Here is a 9,317-nt window from a genome sequence, read left to right as displayed (position 1 = left end):
ATTGGTTTTGTTTACAAAGTCTCAGTACGTAACGACACTTGTGTCTACCTACTGCGAATGTACAGCAAATGTCCAAAAGAATGCTAAAGGTGAGCATAAATGAGATATACAGCTCTCTACTTGCAGTGAGTCAGTCGCGCTCATCAGGAAAGTAAGTGAAACACACATTTCATCATATCATATGTCATTAATAGCGGTTCACTCACACTTTTAGTGTGATTGCATTCATATCAGCAGTCTACCGTACTGGAGTTCACACGGACTCAGGTACAGTTCACAGGTGCGCACTCCATTTCGGAAGACAGCGTTCACATCATCCAAACAAATCAGCCTGGTCTCATTGTTAATACGTAGTTATTAATACGTAACTTTAAAAGACACAAAACGTACATATTTGTACGTTTTGAATGGTGCTAAAACGTACAAATACTGACGTAATTATGGCACCAAAACGTAAACATAGTTACGTTTTTACTGCAAATAAAACGTAAAATATTTACGAATCTTTCATGTCATAAAAATATATGTATAAAATATATATAAATGTTCCCTTTTTAACATTTTTAGATGAATGTAATATCCCTAAACCCCACCCCACCCCGAACCTAAACCTACCCATTTTATACATAATGTTAAAAGAATAAATCATAATGGACAGAAATGTGTAGGAAAATGACAATTTTAGTAAAAATATGACATTAAAACAATATTTTGAGCCACTTATCCTACACCTACCCCTAAACCTACCCATAACAATTTCTTAAAACTACATACTGTTAATAAATGAAAAACAGACAGACGAGCGTAACGTTAATCACAATCATTTATTTTTTGCAAATATGTCAAAAGTGGTACCAAAAGTTAAAATGATGATGAGTTCCAGTCGCAGTCCTCTCTGGCGGTAACATAATAGTTTTTATAGGGTACAGAGCAGAATACAATTTATTAATCCGTGAAATTATGAATCTGTCTTCTCTCCGTCAAGGCGCGCACTCATTTCAAATGTCAATCCATTGAAACACGGCATATCGCAATCTGCAACGAAGCAGGTGAGAACCAATGAGCGTTCGATATCAGTGCCGTAAACCATGTCGTAACGCTTTTCGAGGGTGGCGCAGGCGCACTGGCACTATTTTTTAAATTTGAATCATAACGTGCGCGGGCTTTGATTGTGACGGTCGCTGTTGCTGAGAATGAAGGTGAAGATCGACAGATAAAGGGCTGAATTTGAATCTGTTCCTCGCAAACATATGGATTCTAAAGATATGTACAGCAAACTAATAAAATGGGTGTGATTTGTTAATTTATGTGTTGATTTGGTGTATCTTATGGTTGTATTGTCAGTCACTGCATAGGAAAAAAATCGCACAGCAAAATATTACAAAACGATTATAGAAATGTTATTCATTTTAAGGTTTCAAAGTGTAGTCTCGTTTATGTAACATTAATCCCCCGAAACGAGTTATGTTATTTGCAATCTGAGTAAACTGCTTTCAAGAAGTTCAACTAAAAACATGTAACTTATTGATATGACAATTGAACACAACATATTTGAATCATTAAAGCCACGATTTTAATATTGATACATGCTAATTCATATTCACACTTTACGTTAGATGATTTACGTTTTTTAAGCTGCTAATACGTAAGTATTTGTACGCTTTAGTGCTATAAATACGCAGCCTGGTCTCATTGTTAATACGTAGTTATTAATACGTAACTTTAAAAGACACAAACAATTGAACTCTGACGTCAATCAAACCCGGGTGCACACCAAAAGTACTAGTGTGAAAGCCCCTTAGAATGAAAGGTTTCAAAAGACTTTTTTCACAGCGATGCATTAGAAGAACCAAAGGTTCCCCAAAGAACCTTCCATGGAACAGTTCTTAAAAAAAAAAAATCATTCTTTTCTTAATGTGAATAACATTTTAATAATCTAAATAACCTTTTTTCCACTACAAAGAACCATTTGTGCATTGGAAAGATTCTTCATGGAATCATATAGAGAAATTAACAGTGAAGGTTGTCTATCTATAGGGAACAGAATATTACTCTGACTTGAGGACTGGATTGACTGCAACCAAAGGTCAGAGCCTTCAAAATGTTTATAAAATGTGCAGTATACACTTGGCACCAATTTCTAAAGTAGTCAAAGCAGATGATACTGTACATACAGTAACAGCCCAAGTTCTCAAAGCTATATGTGTTCCCTTCAGTCAGATTAGATTTGATGTGTTTCATGACTCTGATGGATTTGCATTGTAAAATATATGTATGTTGTAATGATGCTGTTTTGCATGAACAAGCTAACTGGAAAGCCATTTTTAAAGTACCAAAAAAAAAAAAAAAAAAAATGCCATGTTCTTGGCTATTTAAGGGATTAAGACAAAGTATTTTCTCTAAATCCCTTAAACAGCATAAGGAAAATATTATCTGCATTTACATTATGTTTTCACAATGCTGACTACTGTAATCGTGTTTATTTTGGATCATCCCAGAACTTTTCCTTGCCAATTCCTGGTTTCCTCACTGGGGCTCGTGTCAAGCACTGGTCTTTGTACAGCTGCTTTTATAACAGTTATGAATTATGAAAAGCACTATACAAATAAATTCAACTGACATCTGCCCCAAAGTAACCAGACCATCATAGTAAGACAGTTATTGATCTCTAACACCTCCTTAGTTGTTAAAGCCAACATAAAATCAAAATTGACCCTTTTTATTTTTTAGTGCATATATATATATATATATATATAGATATATATATATATTATATATATATATATATATATATATATATATATATATATATACATTACAAAGGTAAAATCAGTCACAACATCCAGTTCATCCAGCTACTAAACCTAAGCATTAGACATTTCTGTCTGTCACAGTTTTTAAACCAATTTAAACCAGGGATTTTTGCAGGGAGTTCATAAAAGTTAGAAAAGCTTATCATTAATTACATAATAAAAAATGTAAAATTAAAATCAATTTAAAAATAAAAACAACCAAAATAAAACACTATATTTCATCTTTTTTTTTTAGTTTGTTGACGTGCATGTCATGTGACCATTAGCTGACTTCAGAGAACAGTGAACATGTGAATGTCCTTAAATTATTGAAATATTAATTTAAGCAGTCAGCAGAAGTAAATATTTCAGGACTGAAAATAATTTTGCTGACAAAGTTTGGAAAAAAGATGGTAGTTTGAGCTTGACATACCTATTATTATTATTATTAATATGACAATGTTTTGTATATACACAAAAGCAGCAGAAGCATGTAGATATCTGCCTAATAATTTACAGTTGTAAAACGTTAAAAAATAAGCATAAAATGCCACAAGAAGCAAACGTCAGTAAACTAGGCTTCAGTTCATAAAAATTATGGGGAATGCAAAGTATGATGCAAATACAGTTGTGCTATTTTGAGTATTTTTTTGTGAGCCGCGATTGTATCTTGTACTTTTGATTATATACGGTAAATGAATGAGCCTGCTGTTGACAAGGTCTGTTTCCTTGAGGCTTGATTCCCCAAACAACTGAATTTTACTGATATTCAAACTAGCAACTGATGGACGTTATTTTGCAACATCCCCCCAACAGTTCTAGACCTTGGACACAATCTTTCTACCAATCCGTCTACAAAGAAAAAAAAACAAAACAAAACAGACAAAACCAAAGGCTTCTGCTTGAAATTAGCTTTGTACACAATAATAAATAGTGCCTGCATATTTAAAAAATTGAAGTGAGTTGGAAGGGTTTCATGGTTTTGATGACTTCACTATTATTCCAAAGTGTTGGAAAAACGGTATAATAAAAGTATATAATTAGATAAGTCCAAATTTTTCTTTCCTCAACTGTGCACTGTTATGTAGGCAAAGAATCAAACCAAACCAGGTTAGAAAACAAAACCTGCAGAATTTTTTTTTTCTTTTCAAAATGACTAGCTAGAGCAGACAAAGTTCATAACATGAACATGGGTCCATGTTGCTTGTAAGCAAAATAAATGCAAATGAAGAATGTTCTACTGGAGACATGAGATAAGCAGAGTCATTTGTGGGTTTTGCAGGGTAGAATTGTGTCTTTTCTAAATAAAAAATTTACATTCTAACAAATCAGATGACGTGAATGACCAGGAAATCCGCGGTGTTGCTGCCTAAGAACTAATAACACAAATAAAGATGGCAATATACCAGTATAGTAAGAAAATGTGAGTGGTGTTTGTTCATAAAAAAAACAAACAAACAAACAAAAAAAAACACCAAAACTGTTTCTTTCATCAGCAGTTTTACTTTTATATATATAAAAATAGTAATTACAATACTTACCTGTTGCATATATCCAATATATTGTAAACATCATTTCTAGTATAAACACACTTATGGCAAAACCAGAACAACAAACTAAGGTATTATTTTTTTCCACACTGGTATGTGGTCGTTTTACCCTATTCTTTTAATGGAATTATTGAAAAAAATTAATAACACTAACACAGGGCCAGTTCACACAGAATGCGTTTCTGCTGTTAAAAACCCAAGATGCAGGTCAGTAAAACGAAAAAGAAAAAGACTTTTTTTTTTTTTAAAGCTGTACTTTTTTTGGTTAAAAATGATCCAAAATCAATTATTGAGCAAGTACATAACCAATCAGTGTTCAAAAATATCTCCTCACCTTAGCTCGATTCACAACGGTAAGCTTGTAATAATGTTTTATAATCTGAGTGATACTGGTAGGATTTAGCGGAAAATACAAGTTTGCTCCTGGTGGTGCATCATTTGTAGCCTCTTCTTACAGCAGCTGGAATGTATTTAAACTTTAGATGGTGGCTTGTAATCCAGAAAGTTCAAAACGACAATCATCATGGACAACTGTGGTAAACATTTTAAAGACTTTTTACTAGACTGCAGAGAGCCTACAGTAAAAAAAGGGAAAGCGATCAGGCCCATGTGAAAACAAGAATAAAAGTCGGCAGGGCTTTTGAAAGGTGGCGTGACCTAAAAATGGACGCAGAGATGGCTATTTTTCTGCTGGACAGGTAAGACATTTCAGTGGTTCATTGGCTAATAAGGTCAGGTCAAGTCACCTTTATTTATATAGCGCGTTTTACAATGCAGTGTCAAAGCAGCTTTACAGTGATAACTGGTATACAATTTTGTCTGCAGAGCAGCTCTTAAAGAAAATGGTCCATTGTCCAACTTAAGTAAATTCAGTATTGATTCATTCCGTTGTAAGAATCAATAGTTATTCATTTAGTTAATTTATCTATATCAGCACCGGAGTAAACAGTGATGTCATCATCCAGCTCAGTTCAAATATCAAGTATCAAATATCAAGTGTCCCCAACTAAGCAAGGCAAAGGCGACAGCGGCAAGGAACCCAAACTCCAACAGGTGACATCTGGTGGCAAACAGGTGTCAAATGGAAAAAAAAAACCTTGGGAGAAACCAGGCTTATTCGGGGGTCCAGTTCTCCTCTGGCGAACAGCGAACAGTGCATGATTATGATTCAGGCAGCTTTCATAAGTCCGATGGGATCGCAACAGTCAAAGTATTCCAGTTCCATCCAGTTGAGGATCGTATTCATCACGCCGGTATGGGACGGTTGAGGAGCTGTGCCACTGTCTGTCGTGTCAGTGAAGCATTCACAGGGGTTGATCTAGTCGACACAATCTCTGCTGACACTTCAGAGCTGCGTTGTCGTCGTATCTAGGCGCGCATCCTCGATCTCACCTGGATACGACCCGGATCCGGCTGACTACGGTAATCCTCAGGATAAACAGAGAGACTAATATTAGCATAGATGCCATTCTTCTTCTGATGTAATGAGTACAACTAATGCCTCGTTTCCACTGAGCGGTACGGTACGCTTTTTTTTCCGTTTCCATTGTCAAAAGTTGTGAATGGTACCCTACAGTGGTCTACAGTGATGACCCCCCCCACCCCCCAACGTGCTGCCAACTTCATGGTTTTATTCAAACAGTCATTATATAGGCTATTGAAGAACATTAAAAATTATAATTAATATGTGGTGCATACATTTAACTAAATGCTCCTCTCAAGAGTTCATTTTTGGTCACGAGTTTATGGTCACTGAATATTGAAATTTGTTCTGAGGTAACATTAGCCTAAATTTGACGTTATATGACATTGTTTACAAGCTGTTATTAACGTCTTTCCGCAGTTGAAACACCGAATATGCAAATACACAAGACATGATATGGATTTCATTAAGTTGTTCTGTATCTTTTAACATACCTTTAAGTTCATTCATGTTTATTCAACGCTGAAACTGGTATGAAAACGGAGTAGACTGCAGGGGTACTCAAGTTCAGAGGCCAAGAGGGCCGCATTTTAACCAAATGAAACGCGAAGGGGCCACAAATTATAATTTGGATCGTAAGACTTTTATTTAGGCCTACTTAAGACAATATTTGTAGTTTTACTGTTTATTTACTAAAAGTGCAGTTTTTAAGGTCTGGCTGTTGTTCACTGGCTGATGAGAGTTTGTCCATAAGACGAAAACATTGCACTTTTTTATAGTCTTTTATACTCCATTGCACCTTTTTAACACTTTTTATAGCACCTATTTATACTCAGAGAATAAATGTTTTATTATTTGTATTATTATTACCTACCTTTTAATTTGGTCAGAATCCAAAAATATATATTTTTTTTTTTATGTTCAATCACAATTTTATGAATTATCTAGCTATAACCAACGTTGTAAACATGATAAATCAGATATTCTCCCTGAGCTCAATGATGTGATGACAGATCTGTAATGGGAGCGCTGCTTGCTTTCTGTTTATAACACATTGACATTAAGAATAAAAGGTGTGTTTTTCATGCTGCTCGGCAACTTACACACTGCAAAGTTTGAGGAATGTCAACTGCATTTCATCAAAAATAAGGTTACTTTGTTTTTTACTTGCGCGCAGTCTCGAGCCTTTGGTGGCGTTCACGAACACAAGTGCTCGACACATGCGCACTAGAGAGATTCATGCTTGTCTAGTCTTTTTCGCTCAAATAGTTACAATAAAATCTCTTTGTACTTGTTTAAAATTAGAGTTGCTGGTATCTTTTAATCCCCTCAAACGAGCGCTCTTCAACACGGTAGGTGTTTGTTGTTATTCTTGTTCTGTCTTCTCCGTTTCTTTTCAGACTGAAACAACAGCCCGTTTCAGTGCTGACACCTTGTGGACAAACTAAATTAGTGCAAAAACTATTCAATGCGCGCGTGCAGTGCCTTCAGTTTATATTGTTCTTTGCGGTTAGAAAAACTGTGCTGCGCGCGTACACTATACGCGATCTCTGCTGATGATTACAGCGTCACGCGCACTGTACGCCTAGCCTAAGTTTTGCACAAAAATAAAGTTTTGCAAAACAAAAAAAAAGAATTGAGCAATAAAAAATGTTTTGCAAACAAAAATAAAGAATTGCAAAGGAAAAATAAAGTATTGAGCAGAAAAAAATAAGTTTTGCAAGCAAAAATAATAAATTGCAAAATAAAATAACGTAGTGCAAAAATAAAAATATAATCAATTACAAAAATCAATGACAGCTGTAATCCTATTTTATCTTTGCCACATATTTTTCATGCTCAAACCTACTAAATCATTTGCAACGCTCATTTTATTCTGCGTTTCAGTCAAGCGTGCGCTCACGATACCGGTTTTCTTTTGCGCTGCACTGTTCTGTGCGGATCTCTTTATGGCACTGGTTTGACGTGGGGGTGGAGTCAATAAACGGGGGCACGCCCCCGCGAAACACGTCATCGGCAGGAGACGCAGATAGCAACAGAACAGATAAAGCATAGAGACAGAGCGCATTTATTATAATCTGAAAACCACGCCCACCGGGGGAAAAACAATCCAACCGGGGGAAAAATCAATCCAACCGTCTCCATTGACTTTGTAATGCATGAGGCTGCCTCCTTGTCTTTTCTGACTCATTACAAAAAACAGAACAATGCCTAAAAGCTGCTGTGTGACAAGGTGTACAGCTAACAAGCTAAAAAACCCAGAAATAAGTTTTTATAAGCTGTCGACCCCAAAAAACGAATGTTTAAGGACACAAAAGTGGATACAGGCAGTGAGACAGAGCACAACAGGTCATATTACTATAAGAAATGCATTGGAGGGGGTCGTAATTGGCGACAACATATGCTAAACAAACCAACAAAAACAAACCATTCATTATTTTTCACCATGTCAAAGAATTATTTCACCTGTCGCTGATTACGTTCCCCTCTAATGTGTTTCGCGGGGGCGTGCCCCCGTTTCTTGACTCCACCCCCACGTCAAACCAGTGCCATAAAGAGATCCGCACAGAACAGTGCAGCGCAAAAGAAAACCGGTATCGTGAGCGCACGCTGGACTGAAACGCAGAATAAAATGAGCGTTGCAAATGATTTAGTAGGTTTGAGCATGAAAAATATGTGGCAAGGATAAAATAGGATTACAGCTGTCATTGATTTTTGTAATTGATTATATTTTTATTTTTGCACTACTTTATTTTATTTTGCAATTTATTATTTTTGTTTGCAAAACTTATTTTTTTCTGCTCAATACTTTATTTTTCCTTTGCAATTCTTTATTTTTGTTTGCAAAACATTTTTTTATTGCTCAATTCTTTTTTGTGTTTTGCAAAACTTTATTTTTGTGCAAAACTTTAAGGCATTAATTTGACTCCATATATATGTAGCATGATGCGGGCCACAAATGTAATGCTGACGGGCCGGATGCGGCCCGCGGGCCGCCTGTTGAGTACCCCTGGAGTAGAGGGTCAGTTCATGTGTGCTTTACGCTACCGCTTCTCTTGAACTGATAAGGCGTACACATCAAAGAGCACCAAAACGGTATTTATGTTTTTTTTTTGTTTTTTTTATTTCGTTGTAAAATGGGCAGAATTTGAAATATGAAACTTTGAAACGTGTCGTTCAACCCGGAAAACGTAGCAAAACGTTGCGCACCGGTGTGAGCTTGAATGTGCCCCTGCTGTAGTATGTCCTCCATTGTTGTTTACTATAGCGTTTTCTTCTTCGCGCGAGAATGACGTCGATCACTATTTTCCGGCTACACCACGCCTATCAAGTAAGGGTACTGTTTTCGGTGGAAACGCAAGCCTGATCAAGGTGTACCGCTCCGAACCGTACCGAACTGTACCGTACCGCTCAGTGGAAACGAGGCATAAGGTAACAGTAGCATTCGCTAAATTCGCTTAGTTTTTTTCAGTTGTCAGAACAAAAATGGATGACATGTTACTTATTCAGATGACATTTTCCAGTGAAACTTCTTTTTTTGGACATACATTA

Source organism: Chanodichthys erythropterus, chromosome 18, assembly GCF_024489055.1.
Source record: "Chanodichthys erythropterus isolate Z2021 chromosome 18, ASM2448905v1, whole genome shotgun sequence".
Classification (NCBI taxonomy): domain Eukaryota; kingdom Metazoa; phylum Chordata; class Actinopteri; order Cypriniformes; family Xenocyprididae; genus Chanodichthys; species Chanodichthys erythropterus.
This window is presented reverse-complemented; position numbering follows the sequence as displayed.